The sequence below is a fragment of the Tamandua tetradactyla genome, chromosome 7, assembly GCF_023851605.1.
Source record: "Tamandua tetradactyla isolate mTamTet1 chromosome 7, mTamTet1.pri, whole genome shotgun sequence".
In the NCBI taxonomy this organism is placed as follows: domain Eukaryota; kingdom Metazoa; phylum Chordata; class Mammalia; order Pilosa; family Myrmecophagidae; genus Tamandua; species Tamandua tetradactyla.
In genome coordinates, this window is record NC_135333.1 from 65712495 (window position 1) to 65729634 (window position 17140).

The 17140-nt window shown below is 45.4% G+C and overlaps 1 protein-coding gene across 1 annotated transcript in view; it reads left to right on the plus strand.

Annotated features, from left to right (window-relative positions):
* The window catches only part of PRMT8 (protein arginine methyltransferase 8), a 122763-nt gene that overhangs the window by 6216 nt on the left and 99407 nt on the right, over positions 1-17140 (plus strand). Inside the window, exon 3 of the mRNA XM_077169713.1 lies at positions 15797-15970. The gene's annotated coding sequence lies outside the window, so the exon portion shown is untranslated. The remainder of the gene's footprint in view (positions 1-15796; positions 15971-17140) is intronic.

The window sequence follows — 17140 nt, forward strand, 5'->3', positions numbered from 1 at the left end:
CGTTGGGGCTCTAGGCGATCACACGTGTCCAACAGAACACCATGCTTTGGTGCCCCAGCCAGCTTGTCCCATCATCAAGGCTTGGCCATCTGCAGCAGGCCAGTTCCTGAATGTTAGGGGTTGTTTTCTTTTTCTTATGTGCACCAACTGTTTCATTACTGATGGGAGACTGAAAATAGAGAATTGGTTAATGAAAGGATTTGGAAAAATACACAGCATAATGGCAGTGAAATGAGTTATTCTTATATGGGTACTTTTCTTAGCTGGGATCCACTTATCCAGCAGCCTTGGTCATAGAGAATGTAGCCAAGATACTGGAAGCAAGCAGAAAACATCCGAGTTCCTGAAATGCCCCACAGCTGTGGATACAAGATCACGCCACCCTGGTTTCCACACATCTGTAGCAAGTTCGGTTATCATGCGCTCAGAAGATAAGTGATAGCAAACGAGGAGGTAAAGAAAGTGTTAGAAGCAGGAGGTACTGACTGACGGATGCTACAGAGGGGATGAACCTTGCAAGCATTGTGCTAAATGAAAGAAGCCAGGCACACAAGCCCACATGTTGTATGATTTTGTTTAATGAAATGTCCAGAGTGGGTAAATCCACAGAGACAGAAAGTAGATGAGTGGTTGCCAGGGGCTTGGGGGAGATGGGGGCAATGAGGGGTGACTGACAATGAGGGAATGGGTTTTCTTTTAGGGATGGTGGAAATGCTCTGGAACCAGATAATGCAATAGTTACACAACTTCATGAATATACGAACGACACTTTAAAAGGGATGAATTTTATGATACGTGGGATATAGTTCGATTTTGTTTAAAAAAAAAGGCAAAAAAGAAGAGCAGCGAGTTCTGGCTATGTGATAACAGGACAGCAAGGGAGGATACATACACTGAGGAAAGAAAGCTTTACTTACTGAGTCATATAGACCAGCAAGCTCTGCCTGCCTCCCATCTGGTAGCCTCTGCAGGCTCTCCTCGGTGCAATCCCATACATGTATACAGCAGTCCTGCTCTGCCCTGGGCTGGACCAGATGCTGAGGGCCACAAAAATGACCAAGACATGGTCCCTGCCCTCTGAGGGCTTGGGGGTGGGGGTTTACACCTGATGAGGGTGATAGAAGTTCATCATAATGACCCCAAGTGTGTTGTTGAGAAAAGGCTAAATTACTTCCAAAATGCTTAGCTCAAGAAGGCAGAGGACTGCACCATCGGTAATAAGTACGCAAGAACATTTTCAAAGAAATGAGAAAACCCACAGTGTCAGCTTTCCGTTACCTAGAAAGCTAATGCACGTGGAACGGCTCATTTCCCAGAGCAGTCTGAGAATGAGCTGCCGCTGTATTTGTGGAAAGGCACCCCATATCCCTTGGTAACCCCAGAGAAATGGCCGACTCTGAGTATCTCAAACCCTTCTGTCTCTTAGCCATCCAGGATCACATGGCAACTGCACCAGTTGTGCTAATTGTTACTATTTTTCCAAAAGACTCAATGTGCCTCTTACCTAAAGGGCCAAGGACACAAAGCTAAGAGGGAGGGGAAGGGGGCAGGGAAGAAGGTGGGGCGTGGTCAGGGAGCAGCTGAGAGGAGGCCCCTTCTCACCACCCTTTCTATTATTGGTCTTCTTTTTTTTCTCTGGGTAAGTGGCAGAAACATGTGCTTCCTGCCTCCAGGGGATGGTTTAAAACCTTGGCTGGCTCAGGTACAGCCACTGGAGTTTTCTGGGTAATAGGGCAGGTGTGAAGCAGAGCCGTCATCCTAGTTGGCTTCTCTCCAAGTGAGAACCGGGCTCCCGTATAAAGCACAGCTTCAGTGTACAGCGTGTCAAGGGGTTGGTGAAGAGGCTTCTTGAGGACGGGAGAAACCCTCTTCCAAACAGACACGGGCGTGGTCAATCCGGATAGTGGCGTTAGCTCTACATCGCCGTTTTGACACGCAGGCTATTTCAAGAGACTCTGGGTTCCCACTTGCCACAGGTCTGGGGACACAGGGCCTGCTTTTTAAAAATACTCACTTGAGTCTCTAAAAACAAATTCAAGCCATCTTCTGGAAAAGACAACGCGTAAAGGTAATACTCCTGCTTGAATGTAGCTGCTTCTGTTTGAGCCAAGTTTGGTGGAACCCAGGGGTCAACAATGAAGAAGCTGTTCCCCCCTCCCACCCCTGCCCCCCATCTTGAGTTCTAGGGAGACTGTAACCTAGAACTTGGGGTGGGGTGGGGGCTGTGTCAGCAGAAGAAAGTCCTCCACAGAGAAGCAAGTGGTAATGCTGGAGGTGCCAGGGGAGAATTTCACTGATTGTTCTTTTAGAGTTGGGATAGAGAGCCAAATCTCCAGACTCACTGGAATTTTAACAGGAATAGAAACTCAGGATGGGATGGAAATGGGTCAAAAGTCTGAGTGTGCTAACCAATTTCTGCTCCTCCTGCAAACTCTTGGGACTTAACGAGCAGACAGGTTAACGGCTCTTAGAAGGAACAGAGCCCCTCCCAGATCACCTTCTGTAACAGGGATTTATTGTAATGATATTTGTGGAAATTGGGAAGCCACCAAGTGACAGGGCTCCATAAACATGGAGGGGAGATTGGCTTCCAGGAGTCTTGAACAGGATTCCGGGTCTGGAGCAGCTTCAGGGATCTGGTGAGCTTACCAAGTTGATGGCCAGGTGACACCCCTCAAGCACACCTCTTCACTCTCCACTCCTTTGTCTCTGCCTCCATCGATGCTGGTGCTCTAGCCCGATGTGTAGCTTCTACTTATTCTTGGCTTGTGCCTACTTATGGTTTCTCTCTTTGTGTCATTTAACTTCTAGTCACACTGCCAGCTGCCTGTTCTCTCATGTGCAAACTTCTCAAAGGAGCCAATTGTCACTATGACCCATATTAGTAGCCACTTTCATGTTAGATCACTTCCTGGGTTACCGGCTGGCCCATAAAGGAGCTGTCCTTGGGTCAGGTGCCCACCCCTAGTCCTCCCAGCTGGGGCTGGGAGAGCAGGCTCACCAATGAACTTGAATTTCCTTTCTACATGGAAGGGACTGTTTATGGTGATGGGAGGGTGTATGGAGAGGAGAGGGTTGAATGAGGACATGGGGCAGGTCTCCTAAGACTTGCCCTGCCTAAAATTTTGTCCCAAAGATGAAAAATCATTAAGCATTAGGGAGTGCTTTGAAAAGGTTCTAGAGGCCATTACAGCAGGTGCTAGAGATAACCCCACTGCTGGTAATGCTGTTTCTTGAGTTCCCATCAGGTCGAAAAGAGTAGTTGGGTTGGTAGACACTGTATAATTTCCCCCCCCCCCCCCCCGCCTACTTGTTTTAGCTCAGTGGATAAATGCAAGAAGAGGTGACTGGAAAGGTTTGCAGAGCCATTTCTGGTTGCAGAAGATGATCCACAGATTGCCGTTGGAAATGGGTGTTGCCATGCCTCCGTTTGCCTGATACTTAAACTCATCTGCACCTTTACCTTTTTAGGCTAAACTTTTCTAAATTTCAAAATAGTGTTTGGAGCATAGAAAATGTTTAAATGTCAGATGAACAAATGGATGGATGAATGAATGAAAACAGGAATTTGCCATCAGACCTTCAAGGAAGGCAGGATAGGATTGGGTTGAGGTACTTGGCTTTGCAAAAGAAAGGCCGAGCTTTAAGTCCTGGCTCTGCCATTTGCAAGGCATGTGGCATTTGGACAAGTTACTTAACTTCTCTGAGCCTCCCTTTCCTCAACTGTAGGGCTAGAATCATGCCCACTTCAAAGTACTTTGGGAAGTCCAAGTGGCCATAAATGTTCTAGCCCAGGGCCTGACACACTTACTTGTGTTTTGATAGCTCTGATGATTATGCTAGCTCAAGGGGGCAGGAGGGTTGGAGCTGCTCCTTCTTTGAGTGCAGGTGTGGGGACAGAGGCAGGTTGGTGCATTAACCGCCCACTATGGCTATGGAGAGAGGGACTGACAGGTAGTCCTGGACCTATCTGCAGGGATAGCACTTGCTCCTTTTTGCCACCCAGGGAGTTAGAACATCTGTAGTGCCAAAACTGAAGTGCTCAGGCTCAGCTGGGGCTGGGCCAGAAGTCTGGTGAGTGGGGGCTGTGTCCCAGAAGCCAAGTGCTGGGCAAGAGCTGGGGAAGACCAGGGCCCAACACAAGCTTGCCCCACTAGCAGTGCCACAGCCCATGTGGGGCAAGTGAAGGGTATAGAGTCAGAGTGCAAGTCTGTAGGGGAAAAAGTAGTTTTGGGGCAAAAACCAAAAGGTGAGAGCCCACAGGAGCCAACAAGAGGAAGCCCTAGTGTGAGATGGGGAGGATGCCACGCCACTGAAAGGGTGACCTCAAATTGGAGGCCAGGAGTGCCTCTGTTGTCATCTGTCTATACCTCACGAATTTAAAGATGAAGCTCTGGAGTTCAAGGTGTGCCTTCTCACTGCCGAGTCTGTGATGGAGCGCTGATGGGAGTGGGCCATGGGAGGAGAGACCAGGTTCCCAGAGAAGCTCCAGTGGTGATACCTTGGTAAGAAGGTTATGGCTGCACCCTTGTGCACTAGTGGAGACAATGTTGCGGCAATTAATTTCCATCACTCCAGTCAGAATCATCCTCTCCCTCCTCATCACCTAAAATGGCTCCACCTCTTTCAGCTGAATGCCAATGTCGCTTCCATCCCAGCTTCTTGTCCTCACAGTTCGTTGTCTTATTAGTGCTAGACCTTATCCAGGATCAAGGCCTTAAACCTTCCCATGTCCTCCCCACCAGTCTTCTTCCATCTTCACTTGCTCCTCTATAGCTCACCATGTCAACTGCTCTTGCAATGTGACTTTTCCTCACTGTTTACCCATTTAACCATCAAGGAGAATTAACCTTGGCTCCATCCAACGATATGCTTTCTCAGCTCCTACTTGGGGTGGTGGAGAACTGTTGAAGACCACACAGCTTCATGGATTTAGGTCACCACAAGATTTGCAAACTTTGCTTAGTGTCCTTGGCATTGCTCAAATGTCCTTCTAAGGTCTCTGGCCAACTTTGTGTCCTACTTCTTAAAATAGCTCCTGCGGATCCTCACCAGTTTCTTTAAGCTTTCTTTCCTACGACCTTGCTCCTCCCCAACCCCAACTCCCAGCAACTTCACCTTCTACTTCCAAGTAAAAGTAAAATTCACTATGTGGGAAGAACACACTCCCCCTGGCAACTTCTACTCCCTAAACAATGGTAAAATGTTCTTGCTTCCCCACCTCTTCCTTAGGGAGCTTATTCCATTTATGGTCTTTCTTTTATATCTTAAATCTCTCCCTTACTACCAGCTCTTTCTCATTAGCATTCAAACATGTTCTTGGCTCTTTCAATAAAAATTATGACAAAGTTCCCTTTCAACCATGGGTTCCTATGAAACTATGGCCCTGATATTGCTTCTTTTTATAGTCAAAGTTCTTGAAAATATTGTCCGCATTTATTATCTCTTTGGTATCCCCTCCTTTTCCCTTCCCAACCCTCACAATCTGGCTCTCACAGTCCCTCCCTCCCCCCCACCAGCATTCTGTGTACTCATTTTGGCTGAGATGACTACTGGCCTTGGGATGGTAAAGTCCAACAGATACTAATCTGCAGGCCTCAACTTCCTTGAAGGCTTCTCAATGGGAGGACCTTAACTGTTTCACCCCTGAAATGTTCTCTTGCCTTGACTTTCCTGATAGTGCTGTCTCTTGGTTTTCCTTCTGCTTCTCTAGCTTGTCTTTAACAGGGTTTTCCAGAGTTCTGTTATCTACTCTTCTGCAATTCCCTATCAACAAATTCTTGTTGGGTGAGCTGATTCTTTTCAAGGGTTCAGCTACCATTTCAATGCTGATAACTCCACTGCTCCATACAGCCTCTTTCCTGAGGACCAGATTGGTATAGCCACCTGGGTAGAGCCAACTGCGCATCTTCTTCTCTTGGCTACCCTCCAAACCAAATGCCCTCCCTCATCTCCAAACATGCTCCTTCTCTTTTATTCCCTATCTTGTTAAATGTCTCCAACCAATCACCCAACTGGCCAAATTCACCACCACAGGAGGCTCAACCCTGACTCAATCCGACTGGGTACATTCTCTGTTCCTACTTATCTTGGGTGATTCATCCCCCTTAATGCCCATACCTAGTGGTCACCATCCTCAGTTCATTCAACCTTATTACTATCTGTAGAGTTCATCCTTGTCTTCACCCCCAGTGCTACTACTGTACCCCAGACCCCCGTTATCCCTTGCCTGGATTTATGCAACAGCCTCCCACCCACTCTCCCCACCAGGGTCTTTTTTTTCCTTTAGGTGCATGGTCCGGGAATCAAACCCGGGTCTTCTGCATGGAAGGCGAGCATTCTACCACTGAACCCCCCCCGCCCCCAGCCCCCGCACCAAGGTCTTGGATCCCTCCTTTCTACTCTTCACACAGTTGTGGCCAGAATGGACTTCTTAAAGTGCAAATCTGCTCATGCCATCCTCCTCTTTAAAATGTTTCAGAGCTTCCCCAGTGCCTTCAGGATAAAGTCCAAACTCCTTAGTGGGGTGTTCAGGGCCCTTCATCTTATGTGGTGATTATGAACATTGAGAGAGTGAGAACATTGAGATACACCTCGTGTTCAAATTCTGGCAGCATTTTTGCTGTGGGAGTTTGGGTGGGTTAGTTAACCTCTACAAACCTTCGTGTTTTGGGGTCTAGAAGGAGGGTACTCTGTCTACTTCTGGCATTCTGTGAGGATCAAATGAAGTCATTTACATGTGCCTTGTTTTTGTATTTGTCTTTTTATCTCTTGCACAGTGCCTGGCTCATTGTAGGCACCCAATGAGTTGGACCCACTGTTTCTTCCCAAACCATCTCCCCCAGCCCTTTGTCTTGCCTGTCTGTTTTTCACCTCATGCTCTCTGCTTCAGCCCCCCAGAGCTGCTTATCCTTCCCAGAGGAGGCCACACTTATCTCCATCCAATTTATACTGTTTGCAGTCCCGGGGCTCACGTCAGACTTCTTCTTCTCTCTGCTGGAATAACTCATGGTTTTGGGGGTTCTTCTCAGGAATGACCTGCTGGAAGTTTCTCCTGAGCATGCTGAGACAAGTTGCCTTTCTTGTTTTCATAGCTGCCTTTTCATGCTCCTTTTGAGGCACTCACTTCCTCCACCTGCTCTCTGAAGCATCCTCCCCTGGGCACCAACATCTCTTTGAGAGTAGAGACCATGTCTTATTGATCTTTATGCCCCTAGTACCTAGCAGAGGCCCTCAGATGTAGCAGGGGGCCTGTAAACATTTGTTGAATGAACAAATGTAAACATAGAATGCTACCGGGGGCCGCAAAAGCTCTTTCTCTATCATTGTTTCTTGTTTGTATTTCTGCTCCTCAGGGGTGGGGACAGGGGCTAGCTGTCAGCCCATCAGACTGCCAGGGTTCCTGGCAGAGTGGTGGTCTGTGGGTTTGCATGCAGGTGACTCTCCACACATATTGCTGGCTTCATGGTCTATGAAAGAAGAGAAATCCAATGTGAGGCAACTGGGCTCTCGTCTTGTAAAGATCAAGCCTGATGGCCATGGAGGGTCCTGAGTTGGTTCGGAGGTCCTATCTTGGAGGTGGTCATGAGCAGTGGGTGGCATTGAAGGACGGGGGACAAACAGACCTTGAGACGGGAGGTGGAGAGGAAAGTCCTGGAGGAAATACACAGTTTTTTAAATTCTGGCTGGCTGGGAGAATGGACATTTGCCCCTGGGACTGTCAAGCAAGGACAGGTGGACCTTTACCACCGAACTAGTTTGGAATTTTATCTCTAAATCAGTTTCAGGCAGATCAAGCATCTTTGAATGTCACTTCCCATAAGCTGATGAATGCGCTTGCCTCTTTTCAAATTCAGGGGATCCTTCTTTTTTTAAATTCTTCTTTTTAAATTCAGGGGATCAGAAGAGATTTCTTCTGCCTGCTTACGTGGGCTGAGCGTGCCTAGGATCCGTCCACCCTGCATGACCCTTAGGTGGCAGAGTGCTGCCATCTCCTGAGTCATTAGATGGTACTGGGGTATTAATTACTTTCTCTCCCACTTTAGCAGAAGTAGAGATAGATTGCAAACCATCTGTGGATGGCCCCCTATTCCTTGTTCCACAAGAGCCCAAGCAGTGACTGGTCCCTCTAGCTGGCCTCCCTCCCTCTAGCTGCCTCGGCAGCTGGGCTGTCAGGGGGAAGGAGGCAGACAGCCCCTATGTTCACCCCCCCACACCCTCCCACGAGAGTCCAATGTCTCCAGCACACTCTTGTTATGTTCACTCTCTTTTCCACGTCCTGTGGGTGCAGGACACATGTGGAGGAAAGAGGCTGAAGAGTAATGGATTTTGTGCCCCATGTTGTCTGTCTAGACACCCTTTTCCATGCCAGAAACTTTCACATTGGCTTGCTTATCACTGGCTAACAAATGGGGACAGGCTGAGTGCTCAATAGCCTGTACTTTGTCGACTAAGAATCCGGGCATCTTTCTAGAGGGAAGGCCTCATTTAGGTAACTGGTCCTAAGACCTACTTTAATAAAAACTGCTTTATCCTTCCCCTCAACCTCGTGAGTTTCCGGAGGAAAGACCCAAACATTTTCTAACCCTGTGGGGAGCCAAGCAATTTAAAGGGGGCGTTAGCTGCAAGTGAGTTAAGTGATGTAGGTCAGTCGCGCATGGGCACTTATTGCTAGCAGTCAGGAGGTTTGGGAACGAAGGAGGTTGTGACCTCTCTTTTGGAGGTCTTTCAAAAAGGATGAGCTCTCATCTATGTAGGCTAACAGAATTGTGGGCTTGCTGGGTGATGGGGGAGTGAGCCGGCTGGTGTCAGGTAGACTGTTTGTTTCTTTTAAGGTTGAAATGGATTTTTGTCATTGGCAGGTATATAAACAGTGAGCCAGGGAGGTGCCTGCGAAGTAGGTCCACATTTGTATGGAAGGCCACAGGGGTTGCAGGCTCCTGAAGCAAGAACTTCCTCCCTGCCTCAGTGCACCTACGTTCTCTCTCGCCCTTTCCCATCTCTCTTGTGGGGCAGGAGTTTTGCTCAGAGCTGTGCAGAGAGGTGGTGAGACAAAGAATATTGGATGAGTCCTTGCAACAAGAGCCTTCCCAGGAGGAGTCCTCCATGGGGGACAAAACCAGAATAGGCAATTGACAGATGCTTTCCCCTGGAGCACTGAGAGCAACCTCTTGCATTGTTTCCTTTTTCTGCCTGACAAGGGGTCTGCAGCTACTTTGGTGGATTCTGGATGTAAGCATCCAAGCATGCAGCAGGGCTGCGAGCTAAACAGAGACTGAATTTCCATCTTGTCCATTTGGTGAATGATGCAGGGAAGGGGGGCCCCTTGAGAGCTGGGTCCACAAGGCCCAGGACTTGGAGAAATCTGGCAGCATTTTTTTTAGAGAATCAGCATCCCACGCTGTTTTTTTTTTTCCAGGAATTTATATTTGTAGGGTCAGCTTCGAGTATGACTGACTACAGGGTATGAGCACTAGTTATCTTTATAGTTGTGCAGGAAGTTAAGAGAGGGCTAAGAGATGGTGGCAATGGCTGCTGGGATGGGGGGCAATGATGTCAAAACTGTGGTTTATTTGACAGTCTTCTTAAGTGTTCAAAAATTTACTTTTAGAATCCAATTCTTAAGCTCTCTCAAGAAAGTTAATAAAAGGCAGTCGGCCTATAAATGAAAGTTAGGGGAAGTAGTCAGAACTGCTATGGGTTCATTCATTCATTCATTTATTTAATTAGTATGTAGAAATACCTTCTATGTCCTCAGCACTGGGCTAGGCTTTGAGACAGAAAAGAAATGAAGTATGGCCCTGACCCCTGGAAGCTTACAGTTAAGTTGCAGAGTTGACAAGCATGCCTACCTACTGGCTAAGCACCCATGCCATGCAGAAGGGGGAGGTAGCTCAAATCTTCTGAATTCATCCATAATGGATAATCTTGCCTTTAAATTCTGCAGCTTTATTTTTAAACACTTTTGATAAATAGCTTTAAAAACATACCCCCCTCTGTCTTAGAACACAATTTCATCTCTTTCTGATGATTGGGTCCTAATTTGACCTTTCTGTGAACATTCTCCCACCTTTTCTAGTTGTTGGCAGTTCTTTTTTGCAAGCCACCAGAAGTCATTTCTTACTGTGTCAAGTTCTAGCTATTCTTCCTGCTTCTGTACCCTAATCAGCTCAAGCCACTAAGAATTGAAATGACTTGGAGGAAGGGGAGAACAATTCTTGTTTAATGAGCACATTTAATTCTACATCCCATTCAGGGTTAACGAGTTTTGGCTTGGTGGCTGGAGTGTTGCATGGACAACGTGATAACTGTTCTCCTTGCTTTTCTGAGAGCATTTTCCTTCCTTTCTCTAAAGCCGTGTTCTGCATAATCACAGTTGTTTCATGCAACATTTGGCTAAGGTAGGCCTGTGCTATGTAAGCTGAGGTGTCAAAACGATATCTGTAATGCTTTGAGAGTTTAAAGAAGACAATGAATTCCCAAGAGCTGTGTGGCCCTAGGAAAGGTTTTACAGGAATGAAACTTAGTTGGACCTTGAGGACAGAAAAGGTTTTGAGCAAAGTTGAGTTGAAGTGGCCACATTATTGATAGACTATATATATATACATGCATACACACATATTATAATATATCAATAATAGATCAGGACAGACTGAATTCTTCTATGGAATCAGAAAGTCTTCATGATGGACCTTATATGTAATACCATGTCATCCAACTCACCAATCTATGGAGCGATTTATTCCACTGAAACTTGCTTTTGTCCAGTCTAGATTCTGTAGGAATCCACAGTACATTTCCTGTCTGTACATGCTTCCTTGATTGTGATGGTGAATTGCAGGAAGGGCCTTGTACTCCAACTTTCCCTTGGATGATATAAGATGAGGAAGTATTACTGAGCTTCTATGTGAACTTCAAAGGCAGAGGCAGAGGTGAAAGAAAATTGCTTTCATCTCCTTCTTGGCTGGCAAAGGTCCATCCAATTCTCCAGAAATCCAAATTTTCTTAATACTTTAGAAGGATCATAAAGCTGAATTTGATATCAAGAGCCATCCATGTGTATTGGCTTATGTAGGCATCTGTTATTAATGAAAACAATATCTTTTTTCAGCATACCAATTTTGGGGGAATCATGAACTAAGTCAATAAATCAATAGCTATTTAAAGTATTAAAGTAAAAGTTATAGGGAAGCCTTAGAACTCATTCATTCATCTAATAATTACTGAGATGATATTTTGTTTTAGCTCAAGGTGGGGAATTAAGAACAGCTGGAAATCTCACACTTTCGTCTAAAATTACAAGAAATAATAGAAAATATACTTTTAAAATATAAGCAGGGCTAGAATATCAAAAAGGATGTCATTGGTGCATCAGGAACTACAAGGAATCCTTAAAAGATGGAAGGTGGTTGAGATCAGATTGATGAAGGGAATGTACATGTAGAACAACTGCTGCAAAAGGTATTCTAGGTTTGGAAGTAGCAAAAGTGGAGCAGAAGGGGGCCCCATGTATCTGGCAGTGCAATCAGTTGGTGTTATCAAGAGGATCAGCCAGGCAGGTGAATCCCTCTGCACCTCTGCACTTGACCCTGTCAGGGCAGGCAGTGGGCCACAGAAGTTGCTTGTATGTTGGGTCAAGAGATTTTCACTATTACGCTCCATAAGGCCTACTCAACCAAAAGCAAGCATATTCTCTCTTTTATGTTAGACTGGCTGGAGTAAATCCTGTCCTGTAGTGCAACCCATTCTTTCCCTCTGTTTACCAGATTAAGATGGATTTTCAGATACATGTATGGGCATGACGCCAGGATTCACCATAAATTTTTGGAAACCCAATACTGTGGAAATGAATTACTGATTTCAGTAAATAGAGGTTCACAACCAAGGAAATGTTAGTAGTGTAAGTGGAATAGGACTTTAGAAAAAGTATGGCTATTGCATTCATAAAGAATCAGCCAGAGACCTTCAAAATTTAAAAAGTTCACAACAAAACTTAAAAATAAAAACTTAAAAAAAAAACACAACAGATGGGCTGTACTAGCAGAGTAGACATCACTGAAGAATAAATTAATGAACTGGAAGATGAAACTGAGGAATTCCTTACAGTATAAAGTCTATACATATCTTGAGGTGGAACTATGGAAAGAAAAACTGAGATATGTAGAGTACAGCTAGACATGGCAGCCCCCGTCTATAAGGAGTTTCAGGAGGTGAGAATGGAGAGAAGAAAATAAAAAAGAAAACGAGAAAATTTATCAGAAAATAGAAAAGAAACAATGAAAGAAAAAATCCCAAGATTAAATAGGGTGACTACTAAACAGGATGAATGCACAAGAGACCTATATAACCAGACATACTGAAATATCAAAGACAATGGAAAACTCCTAAAAATTTGCCTCTAAAAAAGATCATTCACAGAGGAACAAGAATTAGGAAGACAACAGATCTCTAAGTGGTAACACTAACTGCAGAAATGCAGTGGATCTGTATATTCAAAATTGTGAGGACAGAGAAAATATTGAACTGGGAATCGTACACCTAGCAAAACTATCAAGTGTGGGGGTGGGAAAAAAAAAACACCATTTCAACATCACGGATTCAGAAAGTTTACCATTCTTAGACTCCCTCTGAAAAAATTACAGAAGTCTTAAAAAAGCAAATAGAAAATATAAGAAGTGGGAGTCAAGAACCTACTTTTTGTAAATGACAAGAGCAGGGCAGTGTCCCTGAGTTAGCTCACTTTTGGTTGAGGAAGAACTAATCTGCCATTTTCCCTGGGGCAAATGGCTAGAAAGAAGCAACTGCCCATACAGAAGTTACCGCAATCTCGGGCTATCCTTGTGGTTCCACTGTATTAATGTGTGAAATGAGCATGGCTTGGTGGCACTCTCCTCTCAAGCCTGGTCCGAGCCCCTGCTTTCTTCTCTGGGGCCTAGAGCAGTACGGCTTCCCATCTGGGGTTGCTGACATTCGACCAGATGTTTGCCATCCTTTAAATTGTCAATTCCATCCCATGAGTGTTCAGAGTGGAATGAAGCTGATGGGAGTTTGAGATCTCTCTCCCCAGAATGCTGAGCTGGATTGGAGTAAGCACACCTATGACTTTGTCTGATGGGAGGCAGTACCATTGGTAAGATTTAGATTGCTCAGAACATCAGACAGATGCCCAGCTGAGGAGAGGGAAGCACTGGCTTGGACCTCTGGAGACTCTTCCCGTCTTGGAACACTGCCAACATTGCTGGTTGAAGAAGGAAGACTGCGCAGGAGGAGGCTTTGGCAGCCTTGGGAAGGCAGGAAGTAAAAAATGTAGGAGGCTATAGGTACTAGAAGACCAGAGGCAAATTCACAAAGCTGCTTTAGGAAACCTTCTGGGTAGGTGTTAGAGGAGGCTATGGGGCTTCCCCAAAGGTACCCAGAGTCTGATCTAAGGCACAACAGGTTCTGACCTTGAAGGTTCCTGGCAGGTTTTTCCTTAGAGGACAGTTTGAAGGTACTTCAAAAATTCATGTGATTAAAATAATTTCTCCCCTCAAATTTCTGTCCTCTGCATAATAGTGTTTGAGAAAACCAAGTGGGGCAAATATTCCCCGCATGAACTTGTCATCCACGGAGGTTTCCCTAGGTCTCAGTGGAACAGAGCCCTTCTCCATCCTTCCTTCACTCAGATGGGCCTCCATCTCTTCATTCTTTCCCAGCTCTCTAGATTGCAAGGAGGTTGGAAATCACGTTTTATTGATCATCTTCACTAGAACCTCATGAACTGGCTAATATTTCTTAGTCTTTTTACTATAATCAATTGTGCAAACTAGACGGGGACACTTGAAGCCATTCTTTCCTGCTCCCTGCTCTAGGCAGGACTGAAATTAAACTACTTTCAATAACTACATTTTTCTTCCTTCTATTTTTTGTTAAATACCCCAAAGAAGCAGTTACTGTAGCATTTCCTGGGAAGGCTTTCTTGCATTTTCCTTGATGTTGGCCAGAAAAGGTTGTCGCTCTCCTACAGACCCACTACAACTTAAGGAAAGGCCCAACCTGGTAGTTTTCACTACCTCCTTCCCACAAAGAGCACTGAATGCATATGGCCCCATGCCAAACTTGCCCAGGAATAAGAAGACTTCTTGGTCTTTGAAAGTTATTATATGTTACATGTTAGCATCAGGTTTAGCATTCAGATATAATTTTCATGCTCCAGGAACAATACACCCATTTAAAAGCATCTGAGGAAAACTATGGAAGAAGAGGGTAGAAGGTGAGAAGAGTGAAGGAAAGGGTGGTAGAGGAACAGGAGGTTGTTTATGGCTGCCTTGCAAATAGATGCCCAGAAGTACGAGCCTACAAATGTATTTCACCAGCATGTCCCTTCCACATGCATGGAGAATGGAAGAATCACAGTGGGCACTTTCCCCTTAAATCCTCAGCTAGTGCGAGTGCAGCAAGGCCAAGCTTGAATGTAATATTTTAAAACAGATGCTTCCTTCCAAGAAACCCTGAACATTTGAGCCCCTCAAAGGGAGGAGGTGGTATTAAAGCTCGTCTTATTTTTTTAAATAGCAACTTTGAAGATAGTTAGGGTTGGGTGTTTTGGAGGTCTAAGAGATAGAGCCCTTGGAGCACAAGTTTTCTCAATGCTCTTTCCTCCTTTCCTCTTGTTTGTCTTAGAGAGTGTGGGACAGCATCTCTACTATGATTGCCAACCACAGGGTGGCAAAATAATAGAATGGAAGAGTTGAAAGTGACTCAAGGATTCAACTTGTCCAAACTCTTCGTGTTACAGAGAAAGAAATGAAAACTAGAAATAGAAAGTGTTCTGCGGGCAGGAATAGACTTCAGACATCCCTACCCTGGGGTCATCAGTAACTTGTGGCAGGACTGGGGCAAGAATCTGAGTCTCTTCATTCCAGTGCAGTGCTTGTTTCCTACAGCTCCATGCTGTCTCTGCAGCCTGTATGCCATGGTACAACTTACTGGCAGGTGGGAGAAGCAGCCATCAGTGTAGAATGGTTTTTCAGGTTGTAGGGTGTATTTCCACTGCAAGGGTGGATGCTTGACATTCCACCATTAGAGATTCATTCTTTTGTAACTTGGAGGTTAGGCAGGCTTGCAGAGTCTTCTCTTGAGATACACATACCTCTGGGAAGTTCACAAACAGTTGCTAGCTAATGAACTAAAAGAGCTCTTTTTCTAAGATACAGGATGCCCTAGGGTGGTGGTGGAGGTATGGAGGGGAAACCATGAAGGTATGGCAGGCAGATTTTGGTCCTCACGAAAGTAGGAGGATAGGTTTTGGACCGATGTGAGAATGCACCCATCCTGTTATAGACGTTCCATAAGTATTACTACCTGCCTGTTAGGACATGACCTAGTTACATTGGCCAGAGATTCCTTTCGCAAGGCATGACCAAATGTTTGGAGACCCAGAGGGCAAGACAGGGCTGCTCATGCCCTTATTCCAACAGAGGGTACCAAGCCCAATGCTTTCTGTATATCAGGCATCAAAACTCGGTTTGTTCCAAATTGACTTGCAATTGAAACACATTGTCAGTGGCAGAAGGGAGGAGTAGTTTGTATTATTTTTTTGAGCAGAAGAGAAGGAAAGAGATCCAGGAAACAGAGGGCATGGTGTGTCATCTGTATTCTGCCCTATGACTAGATTTTGTGCCCTTCCAAATGAATAGAAAGGTTAGGACAGAGACTGAGAAGACTGTTTCTCCAAAGACTTGATGAGACTCTGAACACAAGGAGTAGGGCTTAGGGTTCCGCTGATCTACCTCCCCCTCATCTGCACGGCCTCTAGCTTTGGGAGTGCTGGGAAACAGCAGCCAAGGAACAGCCTTCAGCATCCTCAGGAGAGATATTGTCAACGTGGACAACAGTGAAGCCCCTAAAGGCACCCCCAAGGTTACTGGACATCGACTAAGAGAGCATTGGACAGCTAATAGGACTGAGAGGAAGAAGATGACGACTAAATGTGAGTCCGTATGACGAGGTCTTGTTGGGTCTCCTGGGCATCCTTGGGAGGGTCTTTATAGGAAAAGGGAGGGACTGATGAAGCCTTCTCTGTCACAAGAAGCTCAAGAAGAGAAACTTTGGGTAATTGTTGTTTAATGTGACATAGGCTGTGGTGGCCTGGTGATACCCAAGTTTCTCTTCTCGCATTAGGACCCAGCCTGAGGCCCTGACTGAGAAATATGGGCTCTGGTCCTAAGGCCAGAGAAAGGAGCTCTTGGCCCCACTTAGAGAAAGTCCAGCTGCTCATTGGTCTGGTCTCCCTCTTTCCTACCCACCCAAATTTGGGTTATGATCCTAATTAGACTAGAAAGTTTGTTTCAAGTTCTGTCTGGGAAATGGCGGCAATAAGAATCATTTCAGGGACACCGTTATCCAATCTGAAAAATGAAGGGAGAAGCTCAATCTTTGTCTTAACTTACTGGGGATAAAATAGGTAGAGGAAAGAGGGCAAGATTTACTCAGAGCCAGAAACCATGTTTGAACATTGCAAGGCCTGATTTATGGGCCAGGAGGAAAATACAGATAATCAGTTTAAATTAATCTCAATGTAGCACGGACCAAGCTGTAATGGATGACAGTGGATTGGTTAAAAAAAAAAAACAAGGAAGAAAATCCATCTTTTGCAGGTGGAAAAGAGTCAGGGCTTATGTGCAAAGATGTTCTGATTTCATTTTTCTGCCCCTTCTCCATCTACTCTCCCCCTGGCATCGTGCTGGATCTTTCTTACCTTCTGGTGATTAATCCCACATTTACTCAGGATGCATTAACTAAGTCTGGATGTAGCTATACGGAGATCTGACCACTGCATGAGTTGAGTTTTCCAGAAGTTTAAAAAAAAATGTTTTCCATATCTGCAAACACAGTATTCAACCCAGAGTGACACCACTTAGTGCAGTTACTAAGCAGATGTGACAGAAAGAGCTGCAGCTAGAATACAGGTTGATAGGTGTCATTTAGATGGAGTCACTCTGTCTAGAGCCACGGCCTGGTTGACAGGTACTCTTGGCCTCTGGGGGTGGGGTGGACATTTCATACTTGAGCTTGTGCTTATGAGTCTTACTGCAGATGCAGTTTGGCTGAGTTAAGTCGGTCATAGCCAGGCATCTGCCACCTGCCTCAGCTGCCATGT